Here is a 22,637-nt window from a genome sequence, read left to right as displayed (position 1 = left end):
TAAGTCAATTTGAGGAAAAATAAAAATCATATCAATAAATAATAACTCACAAGCAAACATTCTCATGGGGGGGGGGCAGATAAAAGAATTATTATGCAAATCTAGTCTTTCAGGTAAGGCACCCTGTAAAGCAGATTTGAATAATTCAAGAGAAAAATTGTTCCGGGGCCGGGTATCGATCCCGGGACGTCTGGTTGAACGTACCAGCGCTCTTTCCAACTGAGCTACCCGGGAACTCCACCCGACACCGTCTCACAACACAATTCCAAGTCACACAGAGATTGTGTGCACTCGATGTGGGTCTCTGGCGTTTCGTCAGCCCACGCGAGTTGTGTGCATATAAAGGGAAAAGTTGAGACGGTGTCGGGTGGAGTTCCCGGGTAGCTCAGTTGGAAAGAGCGCTGGTACGTTTAACCAGAGGTCCCGGGATCGATACCCGGCCCCGGAACAATTTTTCTCTTGAAATTATTAAAAAAAATATTCTTTTTCCTTCCACAATGTTAATAATGCCAAAACAAGTGCATATACAAATTTTGAATACTCGAGCGCAATTAAGACGGCCGTAAAAATAAATTTCCTTGGGACCGTTTACAAGAAGAAAACACAACTTCATGGAAAGATTTATTGGAACAGATACAGTAATTGATGAGCTATTTTTGAACATATTCCCCATTGGAATTGAGACATTTGTCATACCATGGGATCAACTTTTCTATCTCTGTGTCGTAGAGTCAGCCGCCTGAGATCGGAACTAGTGTATGACAGCTGTCTGCACCTCTCTTTTGATCTTATGAAATGACAAATGTTTCAATTCCAGTGGGTAGTATGTTGGAAAATAGTTCAACAGGTGTTGTATCTGTTCCAAAAAAAAATTGAAATGAAATTGTGTTTTCTTTCTGTAAACAGTCCCAGGGGAACTTAGTTAGTGGGGGTCCTCGTAATTGTGGTCGAGTGGCCAAAATTTGTACAGGCACTTCTTTTGACTTTATTAACATGGTGGAAGAAAAAATTGACCTTTTTATCTGTCTCTAGAAGAACTTTTACTTGTCACATATTTTTCGTCGGAGATCATGGGTTCCTTATATCAAACTGCTTGTCTACGATCTCTCGATAACGATATAAATTTCTTCGGTTGAATTCTGAATTATCCTGTATATAAGTATAACGAATATAGGATATATTGTACAGGGACATCATTTTATTTTTACTAACATTTTTAATATTAACCTGTCTATACCTTTAGAGAACCGGAAACACCGCTTGCTCCCCCCTCCAAGACTGGAGTTCGATGATACTGGCGTAAAACACAAATCACTCTACTAGGTATAGGATGGAAGAAAAGTAGTTCATCCATTTACGTAAACTAGGAAATATCGCGATTTTTAGTTTGATAATTTTCATTAGGTTTTTCTTTAATCAAAGTACAGTACTGTATTAAGAATAAGTGTTTTTACTCACGAAGTGAGTTAGCCATGCGAACGTATTCATTATGCAGTGTATATTATACTGTCTACAGCACATTAGCGTTCAATATAGAGAAAGAAGTTAAATTGAAAAATAATCATAATATGAATATTTAAACACAATTTTGAAAATGGTGACCTTCATTTCGATACAGGCTTCAGTTATTTTGTGCATATTATCGCACTATAGACTATTGCATGTAATTCCAATTGCCAGTTTCGTCCTTCGTACTAGTAACTCATGTTGAAATAATTCTGTACCTACTCTACGTACTGTGAATTCAATCTTCACTTCTGCCCGACCCGAAAATATAAAATTACTCAGAAATGCTACCTACTGTCCGTCCAAGTGGTTATACCGCAGGATTGTAGAAAGGGAGGAAATCACGTGACAGTAATTACTTAACGAGGCCCTTTTATTTAAGTTAAATTAAACAGCTGTATAATATTACGTAAACGTCCAATTCCTAAGAGAAATTAATGTTTTCAGAAAAGAGCTAAGACAGCCCAGCTTTTACAGAGGGGCGAGCAGAAGCAGGTGGGGAAATCGGGATGCGACGTAGGCAAACGGACAGTGCCTGTGCGAAAATATGATTCAATATTGAAAGCTCTCTCGTCACTGGAAAACGCGAACATATTTCTGGAACGTACTATACTCAGTAACTCAGTACTGCTTACTATCTGCGGTCTTGGTTCTGTGTGGAGTTGGAACTTCCTTAGTAGAAGGGGTGGGAGTGAAGTACATTAAAAAACTCAGGTACAATAAAAATTGAAGTAAAAATAAAATGATGTCCCTGTATAACCCTATATACATTCCTTACTTATATCCTTTTTTTTATATAAATTGTCCTACTTGATTGGCGTACGATATTATCTTTGTGGTAATATTATATTATGTATTTTTTGTAGCTGTTACTTTATTTTTAGTTTTTATTATATTTTATTTATATATTCTTCTTTTATTAAACATATATCTGAACTACGACCGAACACGAGCCTTGCATATTCGGTCCTCATATTTATTAATATTATTTTATCCTCTTTTTTATACTTATGTATTAGTATTTTATTTTTATTGTTATATATCTGTATTTTGTATTTATGTGTATTTTTGTATAATTATGTTTACAATATCTAAATTTGTATTAAATTTACACAATACAAATAAATTTGAATACTTTGAAACATAGGGTCGATGGTCAATATTTAAGAAGATGCCTATCCTAAGAAATTAGGAGCGCTGTGAACATAATGAAAGGGAGACAATGAGAGTGGTAGATATGTAGGTTAATACCGTAAAAAAGTATACTTTTCAAAATTATTTTTAAAATACGCATCAACTATCTGAGTTTACTTCGGTAAAATAATTGTTTTAATGTCTATATTAGTTTTATGTTATAAACTTTAATTGACGACGCATTACATCTTTTTTTATTTTTTTTTATTTTAGTAGGTTATTTTACGACGCTTTATCAACATCTAAGGTTATTTAGCGTCTGAATGAGATGAAAGTGATAATGCCGGTGAAATGAGTGCGGGGTCCAACACCGAAAGTTACCTAGCATTTGCTCATATTGGGTTGAGGGAAAACCCCGGAAAAAACCTCAACCAGGTAACTTGCCCCGACCGGGAATCGAACCCGGGCCACCTGGTTTCGCAGCCAGACCGGCTGACCGTTACTCCACAGGTGTGGACACCACTAACTACATTTTGAAAATCCAGGTCAAAAATTTATTCTGAAACTACGAAACAGAATTTTATGGAAATTTTTGTGCATGTTTATATATATGTAATAACAAAACGAACATAATCCAATTTAAATCCTGCCGAAATTCAACGTCGTTTGCCTTCCGATTCGGAGTTGCGCTGGGGCGCGGGTTCGATTCCCGCTTGCGCTTATTACATAGTTGAGTTTTTATTCTGAGATTTTTCCCAACCATAAGACAAATGTCAGGTAATCTATGGGCGAATCCTCGGCCTCATCTCGTCAAATACAATTTCGCTAACACCAACCACATCGACGCTAAATAACCTAGTAGTTGATACAGTGTCGTTAAATAATAAACTAAAAATAAGGGCAGGACAGGGCAGGATCCGTACACTTTTAGACACTCTTTGGTTCATTGTGTACCCCCACGTATGGGACGATTGTTCAAGTTCGACAGATGGTCTGGGTCGCATTCGTGAACCCGACGCTGATAGGTGGGCCATCCTACCTTAGGTCCTAATAGAGCCAAGTCCCATCCGCTCTTAAGCAGCCTGGTAAGCTCAAAGAATCCGGAGCTCCTACCCCTTCCTGAGGTATTACTTTGTCCATCGCAAATTCAATTATGACCTGGACGGATTTCGAACCCGGGCAGCCTGAGGAGAAGACCAAAGCACTAGCACTTTAGCCACAGACGCAACCAAATTCAATTCAATTCAATCCAATTTATTTATTAAGCCATTAAACATACAGTCATAGGAAGAAAGAGTAATGGAATGGAGAAAAATTCTCTCCGGCGCCTGGAGAGAATTTTTCTCAGTTCCATTACTCTTTCTTCGTATGATGACGCAGAATATCTGCATGGAAATATCATATGTACTTCAGTACGTTGTAATAATATGTATACAGTCATAGGCTTCGTCACAAAAGAACATACATTTGAAAATACACATATCATTTAAAACAGTAAAGCTTCATTAGAATGAAAACACAAAACATTTTGAAACTCTAAAATTAATGAAAACACTTCACTCTTAATGTAATATTTGTAACTAAATGTAAATAACTTTATTTATTAAAAAACAATTTCGTATGAATTTACGTTAAGAAACTCATCTACAGAGTAGAAAGGATTAATTAACAAACCAATTATAAAATCTAGCTATGAAACTATTGGTTGGTAACTTATAATATTGACTGGGAAGCTTATCATTTAATATTTCATCCCCATGACAGAAAATTTGTACTAGTTTTATATAATCTACAGAATGTAATATTAATTTGTTCACTATTTCTAATTTCATGATCATGTATATTGGCTATTAATGAGTGATTGTCTATATTTTGTCGAGTGTAAAGGACTAGGTCGTATATATATATATATATATATATATATATATATATATATATATATATAAATTTATGACAGTTAATATCTGTGATTGTTTGAAAAGAGGTCGACAATGTTCAAGATAGTTTGATTGACATAGAATTCTAATGGCTTTCTTTCGCAAAATCAAGACACTCCCAATTTTCCTACCATTTCCCCAGAAAATTAAGGCATACCTAATTATCGACTGAAAGAAAGAAAAGTAGGCACATCTTAAATAATTTTGAGAAACGCAAGTCACTAATTTCTTTAATAAATATAAAACTCTTGATAATCTTGTGCATATATATGCTATATGATTTTCCCATGTTAAACTGGAGTCTATAGAAAGTCCTATGTTGTCCTTTTTATTACATGACTAGCCGTACCCGTGCGCTCCGCTGCACCCGTTAGAAATAAATATAAAGTAATTACATAATTAAAATAGGACATTTGATCCAGGGAACATTCGTGTTTGATAGAAGGATAAATCGTTTAATATGTTACTTAATTTAAATTGCATCCAAATAATTAAAATGCGATCATTTTGGTCCAGAGACACTCATTGGCGCAATGACAATTCCTTTAACATGTTTCTTAATTTTTATTACATGCATCCATACTTTAATGAAGATTGACATATCATTTAGATTTAATGTGTATGCTTAATTTTACTTGCTATATGTGTCCACTGAATTATGATAATAACTTAATTTTAACCCTTGTTTTCTACGTACTCAGTAAATGGCGCTTGGCCCACTATGGTTCTGAACCCTTCAAATAACTTATATTATATTATATTATATTATATTATATTATATTATATTATATTATATTATATTATATTATATTATATTATATTATATTATATTATATTATATTATATTATATCAGAAGTTACTGTAATAACATTATAGTATTATGTCCATCTAGAGAAACTACACTTTCCAATGGTGAAATAATAATTAATTATACAAATCGGTTAATTTAGCTTCCGATATTACTTCATACAAACACAGAAACATTCTCTGTAGGCTATCTTTCACAGCTTTCGATTGTTGCTGTCCAAGGCCCCTTATAGACGAAGCCATTTCTTTTTTAATTCATTACACGGCCTTAGATGGCAGTTATTTTAATTTTAAACCTCATTTATCTCATTAAATATCAGTCCTATCAAAATTTTTCAAGGAATAAAACTTATCGCAAATTATTTTTAAAGAAACGTTTGTTATGTAACATTTTTCACAAAAATCAGTAATAAGCGAGATATTTCGATTTATTTAATTCAGGCCCCCTTATAATCCCCCTTTTAAATAATGTATTTTGAATGCCTTTTAGCCTAAAATCTAAGTTACAATGAACTTAATTTATATTCCAATTTTCATCGAAATCCGGTCAGCCATTATCGCGTGAAAAGGTAACAAACATACAGACAGACAGACATACATACAAACAAAAATTTCAAAAAAGCGATTTTCGGTTTCAGGGTCGTTAATTATATATGTTAGGACCAATTATTTTTGGAAGATCGAAAGTTACCAGAAAAATTTCGGCTACAGATTTACTATTAGTATAGATTTAGGGTAAAAGTTATGTTGAGAGTCTAGACCTCGGTAACATCGCATGGACTCATGTGGAAGGTAGTCACTCACGGCTGTGAGTTTTTTATGCCCTGAATCTGTATGATCAATGTTTCTGTCATTTGATGAGTAAATAAATTCTGACAAAAAAACCTCCACGCCCAAAGCGTGGTTGTAACTCGCAACTATCGGCAGCAAGCATCAAAGCTGAGTTTTAAATGTTACATACTACCGACTGTGTTTCAGGTTTCAGTGGCTCTAAACCCGAGAATTCACACAGTATGTTTTGTAACTGTTCGTTGCCTCAAAGTTTGTAGCTGAATTGAATGGGTTTAACCTTAGAAAACATGTGCTTCATTGCAACACATTCCGGGGTACATCGATCTGTACGAGAGAAAGAGAGAGTAAGTCTTTAGAATAGCATCTTGACTACACACAACCTTACCTGACTATATGACCGCAGTCAATGTGACGTCCAAACATCATGACTTTATTCGAAAGCCAAACTTTATACCGTGCTTCAATATAAGTGGGAGAGGGAGAGCTGTATCTTCTCCCTCGTCCTCCACACACAAAAACATCGCAATATTTCCCTCCGAGCTTCTCCCGTTTTAAGGACTAGCCCAAACAACAAACCTAAATCGGATTTCGCAGCAGGACAAGTTTGTATTAACGACGTAGTAAAAGTAGGTAAGGCTCCTCCTTGCACATAGGCTACCCTTCTTACTCGGCGGTTGAGAGATCGATTCTATAATCTTAGGATTGTGGGTTAGCGTTCTTGCCGCCATGTTTGGGAGGTGAGTAGAGTTCAAGATGGCTTTCGGTTTTTATGACCCGTATTTTAGAGCTTGGGACCGATTACCAAAACACCGCGATATCAAATCAAGCACAGACAGAATCGTTTAAAGTTTTTATTAACTTCGGTATCAGTGATATTTGCATGATATTTCAATAGAACAGAGTTTAATAGTATTTAACATTTTGATAAGGAAAGGTTCTACAATGTCAGATTCAAAATATCTTATCCTCCTGAGTCTTGAGACATTTGCTGTTTTATTTTTAAAGTTCATTATAATTCTAGACTTAAAAAAAGTCACTGACTGAGGAAATATGGTGAACGAATTCTGCAGGTTACAGTTAGGGCACAAATGCAGGTATATTATACTATACTTCGGGTCTCTGCACATACATCTTGTATCATAATCATGTGTGAGGTATGATATAGTATTATGCAAATCTGGCTTTCAAGTAATATCAAATACCTTATTATAATAATACCGGACAGCTAGCAGCTTTACGTGCTAACGATGAGGTGCTGCTACCTATCTGCCGGGATGGAGATACTCGCGGAACAAGCTGTAATCAACTGCAATGTATATTGTTGCTGAGCTAGTTAATTTGTTAATAGTTTTATGAATTAGTACTAGTGTTAAAATGTCAGGGTGTATCTGTGCTGTTTATAATTGTCACAATTACAGCATTACAAATTGCTCCAAATCGTACTTTCGATTTCCGACAGTTCATAAAACGTAAGTCAACAACATTCTTTAGTAGGCCTAATTCCTTCGTCTTTGTGTTGATAGAAAAATACAAATTAGTTTTTTATTTAGACCTAATACATAAATAGAAGTTAAAATGTATTGGATTTTAAGGTTTTATCAAATTAAGTTTCATTGTTGTCCACATGCCTTTACTAATTATTACAAGCATCAGATTACTATCAATTTTATCTTTGCAGTTGTCAGCAATGCGTATATAAAACATTACTGTAAATTCATTCCTAATATCAGATTGATTTTGCCTCGGTAAACCAAAGAAAAAATATGTAACAATTAATTACGGAAAGTAATATGAAGTATGTATGTATGTATGTATTTATTTACACTGCAAGTGGGCAAGCACCCGGTGGCAGTGGTATATACAATATTAACAATACACAGTTAAAATGATAAGCAATACACAATAAAATTTACAATACATAATACAATTTACAACACATATACAATTTTATACACAATACAATAAGAATACACAATACAATTTAACACAATAATAATAAAACATAAAATAAAACACCTAATTTTACAACACAACCTACATAATTATGTATAGGTCCTACATAAGTTTCAATAGTCTTTCACTTTACTCTCATCTCATTCCCTGTAGTGGCACTATGACGCATTTCACTGACACTTTAGCACACATTTCACTGACACTCTGTAACACATTTCACTGACACTATAGAACACATTTCATTGACGCTATAAATTATCACTGATCGGAACTGTTCACTGCACTGTAAAACCATAACTTCACTGACTCACCTCGCTTCACAGATACAACAGTTCAAATAAGTCAAATAATTGCATTCTTATGCATACTTATAAACAGAACTACATTTAAACTAAACATTTCTAGCCTAAGGCCCTCTTACACGCTATTTTTAAATAATTTACAATTCAAACCAAGGAAGTAAACTCGTCAGGCTAGATAAATACATGTCACCTTAAAAAATTAAATGTTGAATGTCACCTTAATTTTAATTTTCACTTTATACACAACTCTTTAAATTATTCTTGAATCTCCTTAAGGAAGGACAGCCCTCAAAGACCGCTGCAGGTAGGTCATTCCAATCATTTATAGTTCTATTTAAAAATGAGAATTTACCTACATCCGTTTTCTGTTTCCTACATTTGATTTTAAAATCATGATCGTTCCTACCATAGTACGTTGGCTTTTCTAACCGAGCCGTTATGTCTACCCATGCTTTCTGACCTAGATGTAATATTTCTCATAATATGCAGCTTTGATATCTTACTTACTTAATTACTTACTTACTTACTTACTTACTTACTTACTTACTTACTTACTTACTTACTGGCTTTTAAGGAACCCGCAGGTTCATTGCCGCCCTCACATAAGCCCGCCATAGGTCCCTATCCTGAGCAAGATCAATCCAGTCTCTATCATTATATCCCACCTCCCTCAAATCCATTTTAATATTATCTTCCCATCTACGTCTCGGCCTCTCCAAAGGTCTTTTTCCCTCCGGCCTCCCAACTAACACTCTATATACATTTCTGGATTCGCCCATACGTGCTACAAGATAATAATTTTACATTAAATATTAAATATTATTCAACATTTCTTAAGTGTTTCATATATTATTCCACATTAGTATCTCACGTATTAAACAATAGTCCGAATCTCGCTATGTTAATATTTGTATATGTGGACGTAATTCCATCCCTCTCCGCTAGATGTCAGGTCTGCTATATTACGCACTCACGCCAATGCTGGTAGTATACAGCTGTCCGGTATTATTATAGTAAGGTATTTGGTAATAGCTCCCTATGAAGCAGACTTGAATAATTTCAAGGAACAAATTGTTCCGGGCCGGGTATCGATCCCGGGACTCTTCACTTAGCGCACGAATGCTCTACCGACTGAGTTACCCAGGAACCATACACGACACCGTCACAAATTTATCCTTTATGTCCACACAACTGAAATGGGCTGACAAGACGCCAGAAACCCAACTTTGAGTGCACACAGCCTGTGTGACTTAAATTGTGGCTTTCTCTCTGTTAAATCACTAAAATTTGCATGAAAATTAAAGCATCAATTGACGATGATATCTTAAAGTTCATTTTCATAAGAAAAACAGCTTGTGACCAAAATAGCCTTGTAAATAAGTAGTACGCAGTGTAGGTAATGATTAAAATGAAAGTCCCACCTTGTCTGATAATTTTGAATTTTTTTATGAAATGTCCCACTCCTCATGGAATGATTCCTTACACTCCTTGCTCGCGATAATAGTTGTCACTGTTATGTGTGTGTGCCCAGTTTCGGAGCAGTGATCATAATTCAGTGATTGATTCACTCAGTGTACAGTAAATATTCACGACAGTGATGTTATCATAATGTTTATGCTCGACCATGCCGAAATGTAGTAATTATACACCTGGTAGCAGCCCTTTAATGCATCTCATTAAAGTACACCTACTCATTAAAGTTCAGGTTTTCGATTATTCTCGGGTATGCAATCGAAAGACAAGTATCAAAATGTCACGGAGGCTAGAAATCCAATACTGTCGCAGAAGTTTATGTTCTGTTACTATAATAATTAGTGTTAATTGTAAATAATATTCAAATTAAATTTAATTTGTCATCTCGTTTTTCAATTCTAAATCAATTTCCAGGTTACATCAAACTTAGTTCATGTTATTCTCTAAATTATATCAAGGTCAATGACATTATTGTTCCTCGGAAAAAATCAATACTTTCGCGTCTGCGCACATCTCACAATTTACGAGCTTGCACAAGGCCACTTCTGCTCTTCAGTGAGATGCGAATAAAATGAATACTTCTGAATAATTTCAAGTTAGAAATATGGTCGAGCATATAAAGTCGTATGAAACTTGCCTATAATGGTAATTAAGACCCTGGTATGAAAATTATGAAACTCGCTTGCGCTCGTTTCATAAACATCCTCGCGTCTTAATTACTATCATTATAGGCTCGTTGCATAATGTACTATTACGAAACTGATGATAAAAAAATTAAGAAATTTTATAGCCTTTCTACTGAACACACTGTATAAGCTCGTGTTTCTGTTTCTATATGGATATGTTTATGTTTTTGCGGGAATATGTGTATGTGTTTATATACGTAAGCGCAGGTCTATGTGTTTGTTTCTACCTCCTTGTTTTAATGTGTGTTTGTGCGAGATCGTGCGTATTTGCTTGTTTTCCGCACAGAACCAATACGCGGTAAGTGTGAAATACCACATTCAGTATTCCCAACGTAACACACATAACAATTTCCCTCTTCTTACCGCTTAAGCGCCATATTAATTTTACTGCTTTAGGCTTTTAACATATTATTTTTAGAGACGTTTAACATAGTAATAATTATAAATTGGAAATTTACCACTGCAATTTCACCTAAATTGCAATGTTAATTATTGTTTTTAGATATTTGCAAAAATTAAGTAAAGTCTACTACTCCACGAAACCTATTGCATTCCTGATACAAGTAACATTAAGGAAGCCGTGAAAAAATCAACAAGATTCCAGATGCGGATGTTATTACTGTAATATGTTATATAAATAATATTGTTAAAATATTAAAATGAAAAATAAATCATTACATAACCTCACCGTTTGTTTTAAGTTCGCATTTATAGACTGGGGGGGGGGGGAAGACAGACGTATATCACGGCCTGCTGGAATATAGTAAACACAGAAAACATTTTATAGGAACAGTGTTGAAGAAAGATATTTTGGTTTTTCCGAAGTTGCCGTCATTAAACAGAAACCAACATGGAGATTTCATTGCAACTAATTAGAAATTCGTCTTTCAGGTATGTAATAAACGATCTTCGCACAAAATAATGTACGATACACGAGCGGTATGTTTGTTTTCATGTTCTCGGAAATTAAAAAAGCTCAACTACGTTTCGCTTTTTCAATCTTTTCCTCGACCATGAAAACGTCAACATACCGCTCTTGTAACGTATATTACTATTACGAAACTGATGATAAAAAAATTAAGAAATTTTATAGCCTTTCTACTGAACACACTGTATAAGCTCGTGTTTCTGTTTCTATATGGGTATGTTTATGTTTTTGCGGGGATATGTGTATGTGTTTATATACGTAAGCGTAGGCCTATGTGTTTGTTTGTACCTCCTTGTTTTTATGTGTGTTTACGTGTTATGCCTTTGTCAAACTTTGCCGGTTGTTGACTTTCTGTGCCATTCACTCCCACAGCTGTACAGTAATTTCGCAATATCCGGTTTACCACAATTGCGGGAGTTTCCATCACGTGCCCCATTCCAGCAGGCACTCAACACGCTTATGAAACGTCCGTGATTAAGATGTCGACTTCTGCAATGAGAGTGTAAAAGTGCCATGGGTTTACGACTCGCCTAACAATTCACTGCATCGTTGGTTTTTATGAATTTATAATTCATTTACGTTTGAGTTCCATCGCATCGATCGGTTTGTAAATGCGTGAGAGATGTCTTTTGTAAGAGTGCACTCTGTTATTTTGCCGTCGGTGCAGATTTTCTACCGCATCGAAGTGTCTATCGTGTGTTCAGATCCCACCTAGGTTATGTATATTTTTTCTGTATAATTTGGATATGTTTGCTTTATTTCAGGTGCCTGCTTCATAAAGCCTACTAAAATATTCGTTAATAATTGTTAGAATTGGTACTTAATCAATAAATAAATTTGTTATGTAAACAACACGCATATATCAATTGAAGGGCTCGGTGCAATAAGGTGCTAACCCTCATTTTTGTGAAAATTGAGATTTATACACAAACATACGTGGAATAATATTGTGCATTTTCTATCAAAAGATGGCTCTGGTATGAGTATAAATTTCGCAGCAGTAAATGCATATCCTTTTTCCAATTAATGTTAAGAGTCATTTGTTTTGAGCAATAAGGCGCCAACCTATACAAAGTTGGAAGGAGAAAGTAGCCAAAAGAATAGATTATAAAAAAATAAGTTAATTAAAACGATGACATGATTAACTACACTGATGATAGCATCGACGACCCAGATTATATTATATCTGACTGGAAATGAAGGCACATCGGAAGAGGAAAGGATTAATTTAATTTCTCATTATTAAAATAGTATTGAGGGGTGACACCTTCTTGCATCAAAGTTAAACGTTATAAAAGTTACATATATATAATATATATAATATATAATTTCTTTTGAGGAGATTAACTCCGTACGTAGATGAAATTATTGGGGATCATCAGTGCGGTTTTCGGCGTAATGGATCGACTATTGATCAGATTTTTTGTATTCGGCAGATAATGGAGAAAAAATGGGAGTATAAGGGTACAGTACATCAGTTATTCATAGATTTCAAAAAGGCATATGACTCGGTTAAGAGGGAAGTATTATATGATATTCTTATTGAATTTGGTATTCCCAAGAAACTAGTTCGATTAATTAAAATGTGTCTCAGTGAAACATACAGCAGAGTCCGTATAGGTCAGTTTCTATCTGATGCTTTTCCAATTCACTGCGGGCTAAAGCAGGGAGATGCACTATCACCTTTACTTTTTAACTTCGCTTTAGAATATGCCATTAGGAAAGTTCAGGATAACAGGCAGGGTTTGGAATTGAACGGGCTACATCAGCTTCTTGTCTATGCAGATGACGTGAATATGTTAGGAGAAAATACACAAACGGTTAGGGAAAACACGAAAATTTTACTTGAAGCAAGTAAAGCGATCGGTTTGGAAGTAAATCCCGAAAAGACAAAGTATATGATTATGTCTCGTGACGGGAATATTGTACGAAATGGAAATATAAATATTGGAGATTTATCCTTCGAAGAGGTGAAAAAATTCAAATATCTTGGAGCAACAGTAACAAATATAAATGACACTCGGGAGGAAATTAAACGCAGAATAAATATGGGAAATGCGTGTTATTATTCGGTTGAGAAGCTCTTATCATCCAGTCTGCTGTCCAAAAATCTGAAAGTTAGAATTTATAAAACAGTTATATTACCGGTTCTTCTATATGGCTGTGAAACTTGGACTCTCACTCTGAGAGAGGAACATAGGTTAAGGGTGTTTGAGAATAAGGTGCTTAGGAAAATATTTGGGGCTAAGCGGGATGAAGTTACAGGAGAATGGAGAAAGTTACATAACACAGAACTGCACGCATTGTATTCTTCACCTGACATAATTAGGAACTTGAAATCCAGACGTTTGAGATGGGCAGGGCATGTAGCACGTATGGGCGAATCCAGAAATGCATATAGAGTGTTAGTTGGGAGACCGGAGGGAAAAAGACCTTTAGGGAGGCCGAGACGTAGATGGGAGGATAATATTAAAATGGATTTGAGGGAGGTGGGGTGTGATGATAGAGACTGGCTTAATCTTGCACAGGATAGGGACCGATGGCGGGCTTATGTGAGGGCGGCAATGAACCTTCGGGTTCCTTAAAAAGCCATTTGTAAGTAAGTAAGTAAGTAATATATGTCCGGCAACAAAGGGTTAAGATTGACTGAGCTTTACCAGGCATTTTAGAGGTTGGTTACACTTACTAGCATGAACTGTCATTACATTCAGTACACTTTCAAGAAATGGGGTCATCATAGTTCAACAATTTCAATTTGTGATTTACAACCTAAATATTCAACACAACTTCCTACAGAGAGTCGAAAATTAGCAGATGTAATGTTACTTCTGGAATAGATCCCACCAATACATCATGTTTTCTACAGGAATCTCGTTACCCACGGTACTGCAGGTGAAGAACATTAACCTGAAAATGTGGATATACTTGATGATATTTAGTGCATGGTAAAATCGAATTGCTGTAATGCTATTTAAATTTCGGCCAGTGTATGGGACCATTGTCCACCCAGCATCGTGATGCACAAGGGGACCTGCGATAGGTAGCGAAATCTGATTACGAAAGCCACTATAACGGCTGGGGGGATCACCGTGCTAACGACACGATACCTGCATTCTGGTTGGATGATCGTCCACCTCTGCTTCGGCATGTAGACGTGAGGTCAGCAGCCGGCTGGACGATCATGGTCCTTAATGGACTGTCGTGGCTATTATTATTATTATTATTATTATTATTATTATTATTATTATTATTATTATTATTATTATTATAAGCAAATCTTGTTGTAAGCACAGTATAATACAACGTTAAATTAGAATGTCCAAATGTAGAGGACAAATTAAGATATTATTCATTATAATTCTAATTTAGTTAGGTTGTATAAGTGTTCAGAATAAATGTATGTTTGTAATTCGTTTGTAATCCCTCTCAAAGCAGTGTCCAACCATCTGGTGCAATAAGGTGCTAACCAACATAGACATCCCCGATTATCAAATATGCATGTAATATAGGTTTTCAAAATTCGGTAAAATGTTTCAAAATTACATAAATGTAACTTAAGAGTCATAGCTTCACATTGAAAGCAGTTTCAGCATTTAAATTTCAATGTTTGGAATTATGCCTTTTTCTAAACTTTAAAATGCTCATATCTCAGAAGTAACTACGTGTGGGTTAACACCTTATTGCACCGAGCTCTTCAATTGATTCAATTTGTGATACAATTAGCTTGTTTCAAATTCAGAGCGAGGGCTGCTGTCTTTTCTAGCACTGTTCAATGAAACGATGGTCCATGAAACGCCTGAATATAATTATAAATTCGTCACGTATGTAATAATAATCCGTGGCGCTACAGCCCGTGAAGGGCCTTGGCCGACCAGCCGGCTGCTGGCCTCACGCCCACATGCCGAAGCAGAGGTGGACGATCATCCAACCAGAATGGAGGTATCGTGTGGTTAGCACGATGATCCCCCCCAGCCGTTATAGCTGGTATTCGCAACCGGATTTCGCTACCTATCGTAGCTCCCCAAGTGCATCACGATGCTGGGTGGGCACCGGTCCCATATACTGGCCGAATTTCATGAGAAAATTTCTTCCCCCATGAGAACTCGAACCAGCGCGCATTCCGTAACGCGAGTCCTAGGCAGGATGCCTTAGACCGCGACGCCACGGCGCGGGACCGTCACGTTTGTACTACATTTAAAAAAGACTCGAAGCCGTAGAATAAGGTTCAAATTTCAAGAAACCGAGCAATAAGGTAATAGGAACATAAGTTGAATTTAATGAAATTAAAATTTACGTGATTAACTAACTAAACTTTATTAAAATTTATATCAAGTTTTCTGTTTTGAACTAAACGTGTGTATTTGACAAGAATTGATTCGCATATTACCTGATTACCTGCAGACTTACTAAAGTCTTTACCAATAACGAAATATGTATTTAAAAATAGGCTTCAAGACTTTACTAATAGACGGTAGTATATTATACACACTATTTCAAGGTGTAATTGATGTTTTATTTGAAGTGTTGAATCAGTGAAAAAGTGTGTTATGTGAGTGAAATATGAAGTGTGTTGTGTCAGTGAAATGTGTTGTGTAAGTGAAGTGTGTTTCTGTCAGTGAAGCTTTATAGTTTATAGTGGCAGTGCAAAATATTTGAACAGTGAAATGTATTTGAAGTGTTAGTGAAATCAGGAGAGTATCAGTGAAATGTGTCGCAGTTCCAGTGCAGTGAGTGAGTTGACAGCGAAATGAGTATAGTTCTGAAAGGTACTTGTGCAGATATGAACATATCATACTCGTGGGTTTTAGTTCGAACTTGGGTTAAGATACAAATTAGATTTACTTTAAATGTTATTTTAAGTGATCGTGCTTCATTTAATTTAGGATGCTCCTTGTTATTATTATTATTATTATTATTACTATTATTATTATTATCATTATTATTAGTAGTATTATTACTAATTTATTATTAATTGTTACTTACTTACTTACAAATGGCTTTTAAGGAACGCGAAGGTTCATTGCCGCCCTCACATAAGCCCGCCAGCGGTCCCTATCCTGTGCAAGATTAATCCAGTCTCTATCATCATACCCCACCTCCCTCAAATACATTTTAATATTATCCTCCCATCTACGTCTCGGCCTCCCTAAAGGTCCTATTCCGAGGCTTATTATAGGGATTCGTAACAAGCTGTTTTTTACGGTGATGGGTTGTTAGCCCTTCGCCCAACCCCCAAGCTGGAGGACCACCCCTCATCGGCTGTCCGCGACTGCTTATTCAATATATTCGCAGCTACCCTCCATATCAGGAGGCCGTCTCCTCTATCCGCAACCTGAGGACGCGCCATGCCGTGGTGATAGGGACCCACCATACATGGTATTATTAATTGTACTTTTATTAAATTTATTTATTAATTGTCATTATTGAGTGTAAGTAGTTACCACCGCCACCGGATATTTACCCATTTTCAGTGTGAATAAATACACGTGCATACATACATACATACATGCATGCATACATACATACATACATACATACATACATAAATACATACATACATACATACAGTCGACCTGGTTGGTGAGTTGGTATAGCGCTGGCCTTCTATGCCCAAGGTTGCGGGCTCGATCCCGGGCCAGGTCGATGGCATTTAAGTGTGGTTAAATGCGACAGGCTCATGTCAGTAGATTTACTGGCATGTAAAAGAACTCCTGCGGGACAAAATTCCGGCACATCCGGCGACGCTGATATAACCTCTGCAGTTGCGAGCGTCGTTAAATAAAACATAATATTTAACATTTACATACATGCATACATACATACATACATACATACATACATACATACATACATACATACATACATACAGTCGACCTGGTTGGTGAGTTGGTATAGCGCTGGCCTTGTATGCCCAAGGTTGCGGGCTCGATCCCGGGCCAGGTCGATGGCATTTAAGTGTGCTTAAATGCGAGAGGCTCATGTCAGTAGATTTACTGGCATGTAAAAGAACTCCTGCGGGACAAAATTCCGGCACATCCGGCGACGCTGATATAACCTCTGCAGTTGCGAGCGTCGTTAAATAAAACATAACATTTAACATTTACATACATACATACGTACATACATACATACATACATACATACATACATACATACATACATACATACATACATACATACATACATACATACATACATACATACATACATACATACATACATACAAAGTTAGCTTCATAATATACGTAAATGTTAAACTAAAGATAATAGGGACTGTATTTAATACAATGTAGCAGGCATTTGGTCTCTATATAAATATCAGGAGATTTCATGTCTAAGTTCAAGGACAGAGGCGAAACGTCACTTTTGAAGGAGTGTCTTTAAACTTTTGGTAGTTACTGTAATCATGGATATTGAGTATGTGCATTGTACCAAAAACTACAACACATTTCCAGTATAAAATAAAGTGGTTATTGTATTTTATTATCTTAAGTCGCGTATTGACCTTTCACGCAATCACTGGATTTTCCTTAAATCTCTTGCCAATTTTTAACATTTAATTTCCTGTAACTCCATTATTTTTCCTTGTTGTGTTGTGGAGAATTTCAATTAATTTTTAATGGGTTTTCTCTCTCCTTTATTACTCGCGTTTGAACTGTATATACAAAGATTCACAATGAAAATTTTATGATCCTTAAAAAGTCGTAGCCCCCAGCCTGGCCTGTGCATGAGAACCTTTGCCTCGACCAAAGAGGGAAATCATAAAATATTTTCCGTCGAGTACCTCATAATTTAATATACTGTATGATGTTAAACGCTAGCTTATGTACTGCTTGCCATCTCGTTCAAGTTTATAAAAAATATTCTGACTTCGACATTTTTAATGTGTTACATATATTATATATTATATGTTATATATTCAGGCTTTTCATGAACCCTCGTTTTATGAGACAGTGTTAGAAAACACACCATCTGTCTCACTGAATTTGAAACAAGCGATTTCGTAGAATAGTTTCAAGTTTTCTGAAACCGACGTTATTCAAAGTAATGATGTAATAGGAAACATTTCATGTTGAAATACGTACGTACGTTAAACCAAAGGTCCCGGGTTCGATACCCGGCTCCGGAACAATTTTTCCCTCGAAATTATTCAAATCAACTTTACAGGGAGTTATACCTGAAATCTTGATTTGCATAATACACGTCACTGTTCGTTAACAGAAAACCACAATTTAAGTCACACGGAGTTAGTGTGCACTCGAAGTTGGTTGCTTGACGGTTGTCAGCCCACTTTGAGGTCTGTGGATATAGAGGGAAAAATTGGATCGGTGTCGGTTAGAGTTCCCGAGTAGCTCAGTGGTAGAGCGTTGGTACGTTAAACCAAAGGTCCCGGGTTCGATACCCGGCTCCGGAACAATTTTTCCCTTGAAATTATTTCATGTTGAAGTTGGTGTAATGGAGATTTTACGTGACTACCTCTTCATAAAATCGATTTTAAGGTTTCTATTTTGAACGAAAAATGTATGTATTGCTGAACGAATTGATTCCTTCATTTCATCATTCGGATGCAAAGTTACCTTCATATATGTAAGTGCTAAACTGAAGATAATACTGTATTTAATAGAATGTCAGTGGTGGCAGTGACGTAACATATCTGGCTTTAATATTATAATACAGGGTGTACCTAAATTCAATACTCAAACTTTTTGGGGATGATGCAACAAACCAAAACAAAAAAGGTACACCATTGCCTGCAAACTTTTAGTGAAATTCATTTTTTTAGGGGAGAGTCGGGTAGTATCGGACATCGGTTAATATCGGACAGTGAGTTTCTTTCATCTACCACACGATGATAGTACCTGATTAACATGGTTACGTTTCTGTGATGTCGCATAGAGAAACGTAACCATGTCAATCAGGTACTACCATATGATGGTAGATGAAAGAAACGCACTGTCCGATTTTACCCGATGTCCGATACTACCGACTCTCCCCTATATCTGAGATATTATAAAAGCTAAATTAACAAAACTTTTCATGCTTATATATACTTACACTTAATGAAACATTATTCCAGAATATTAAAATAGCTAATAATTATATCTGAAAATAATATCAAATTTGCGTAACCTTCTTACAATTGCGAAGCATTTACATAATAAAATGTACAATTAATTAAATATTTGCATTTTTCTTTTACTCGAATGTTTTAAAGATCTACATCAACAACATAGTCTAGGATCGTTTACCTATTCCTTCAAGAAATATTTTTTCTTAATAAAATCTTTTATAAAATGTAATATTGAAGGTAAAATTGAGAAAAAAAATCTTGAAGGTATAGGTAAAAGGTCCTAGACTATGTTGTTGATGTAGGTTTTTAAAACATTGCTGTAAAAGAAAAATGTAGATATTTAATTTACTGTAGGAATTATTTTATTATGTAAGGTAGGTGTCCTTGATATGGCCATGCAAAAGTTTGAGAATTTTTCTAGCCGCCATTTTGAAAAAAAAATGTAAACCACTTTTTTCTTACTCGTTCTCAGTCTAATGGACTTTCTTAAAACAATTTCCTTTCCCCATAAAAGTAGCTTTAATTGTCCAAAAAGTCCCAAATTCCAAAAGTCTACCTAGTGGCCGTATCAGAAACATGTGCACATGATATGGCCACCCTTGTTTCATGTACTACAAATCGTGATTGTTTTCAGTTTGATAGCGCAGTTGTGCTAAAATTAAATAATTTTGGTGTAAAATGAATAAACATGACACTTAATAACCTTTTTTATAATTCAAATGTATAGTCGAAACAGATTTTTCCAAAAAATACGTTGTTTTTCTTAAAATACAAAATTTTCGCGTAATCCCAGCTATAAGGCATGTAAATTAGTCAGGTGAAAAAATAAAAGTGAAATGAACTTGATATGGCCATGGTGGATTTGATATGACCATATCAGGAGCAGGTAAGCTTTCACGAAAATCCTTTGATTATGAACAACTCGTAAAAGATACCCATCAACGACAACACCAATCAACAGAACATTAAAAACTGAATGGAGTACGATGGTTTTCATGAAACAAGTCTTTAAAAACCATGCATAAAACAAAGGAGTCTTAGCGGAGAAAAATAAGAAGAGGTCACATGAAAACCGCAAAACAGGCAACTGGCGCCATATTGCTCAACCTGACTGGATGGAAAACGATCAAGTGACATACCAGGATGTCCTTTCACTGGATGCTGCTTAAATTTAGCGGATTTTTTGGTTAAACTAACTCACAATAGGGGGGTGGCCATATCAGGTACATGGCCATAACAGGAGCACCCACCTTAAATGTTTTGCGGTTGTAAAAAAATACGCGAATTTGCTATTTTTACAGGAAATTATTAGGTATTTTAGTATTCTGAATACTGTAGTTGTTTATAAAGTGTACTGTATGTATATTAAGCATGAAACATTTTTCTTTTCATTTAGCTATTATAGTAGTAGAGATATAAAAAGAATGAATTTCACTTAATTTTTGCAGACCAATACTGTACCTCCTCCCTTAAATAAAATTTTAGTTTACTCTAAAACTTTCTATGCAGTTCTGTTTATTGTTTCACTGCGAAGGGAATTATATTGACAGTTTTGCTTTTCCTGAAAGTATTTTAGCACTGGCCAGTTTCATTGACAAATGCTACGTAATATTTCAGTATTTTCTTTTCTGAATCTCGGAATTGTTCCGCCTGTTAATAGCAAGAGGTATAAGACATAACAGACTGGATTAAATATGGTTGTGCAACGCACAGCAGGAATTCACTGTGAATGCCAGTGATTGGAGTGCAGTAATACTGTCACCGATACTTGGTTGTAAATAATGCCATTCCTGACTGGCCATAAAACCTTCACACAATCCCGCAGCCATCCTTCACGCCATGCAAACCTGCTCGCATGGAATGTGTGACCCGATTTTTTCATCCCATAAAGTGCAGATCGGAATTTAAGGAACGCGGCGCCAGACAGGATATTGATTCCGATACTAATGCAAAAAAAAAAGTTTTCCTTTAGTTCAATATTTGAGGTTTAAATTCGTGAATGAAGAAAATGTTAACAACTTATCAGTTAGTGTTTTAAAAGAGTGTATATTTAAGCTGCTGAACTGAGAATTTGAAATAAACTTTTGTTACAATACTTTGTTACTTAACAGAACACATCGACATGGGAAATTATTAATAATGGAATTCCTCAAGGATCAATATTAGGTCCCCTACTTTTTCTAGTGTTTATAAATGATCTTGCCCCCCTTATAAAAGATGTAGGTCATCCCATATTATTTGCAGATGACACAAGTATAGTAATTACAGCCAATAACTCCAACACATTCCAATCTTCAACAGAGGAAATTCTCTTCAAAATATGTGACTGGTTCTCAGTCAATAAATTAGTATTAAATTGTAACAAAACTAACATAATTCAATTTAAATCCTGTCCAAATTCAACGTCGCAAATTACTAGCGCAATAATTAACAATAGATCCCTATTAGAAACAACAACAACCAAATTTCTTGGCTTAAAAATCGATAATGTGTTAAATTGGAAAAATCATATTAAAGAAATTACCCCCAAACTAAATTCAGCTTGTTTTGCTATTAGATCTATGCAAAAGATAGTAAATATCAATACCGTAAAAACAATATACTTTGCATACTTCCACTCGGTAATGAGTTTTGGAATAATATTCTGGGGAAATTCCACAGAGAGTAACAATATATTTCTATTACAAAAAAGAGTAATTAGAATAATAGTAGGTGCCAAATCTAGGGAATCGTGTAGGACTATTTTAAAAAAACTACAAATAATGCCCATGGCTTGTCAGTATATCTTTTCATTAATAGTCTTCCTTGTATGTAATCGTGAAAACTTTGTAACTAATTCAACAGTTCATAGGATAAATACACGTCAAAAAAAATTACTTTCATACTCATCGGCAAGTCCATCGTGCTATCAAAAAGGAGTGCGTTATATGGCAGTAAAAATGTTTAATAGCCTCCCTATCGATATAAAAAATGAAACACAAAACATAAAATTATTTAGGGCCAAATTAAAGAAGTACCTAATTTCTCACGCCTTCTATTCTGTAGGT

The sequence above is a fragment of the Periplaneta americana genome, chromosome 9 (assembly GCF_040183065.1).
Source record: "Periplaneta americana isolate PAMFEO1 chromosome 9, P.americana_PAMFEO1_priV1, whole genome shotgun sequence".
In the NCBI taxonomy this organism is placed as follows: Eukaryota; Metazoa; Arthropoda; class Insecta; order Blattodea; family Blattidae; genus Periplaneta; species Periplaneta americana.
Note: the sequence above shows the minus strand (reverse complement) of the source record.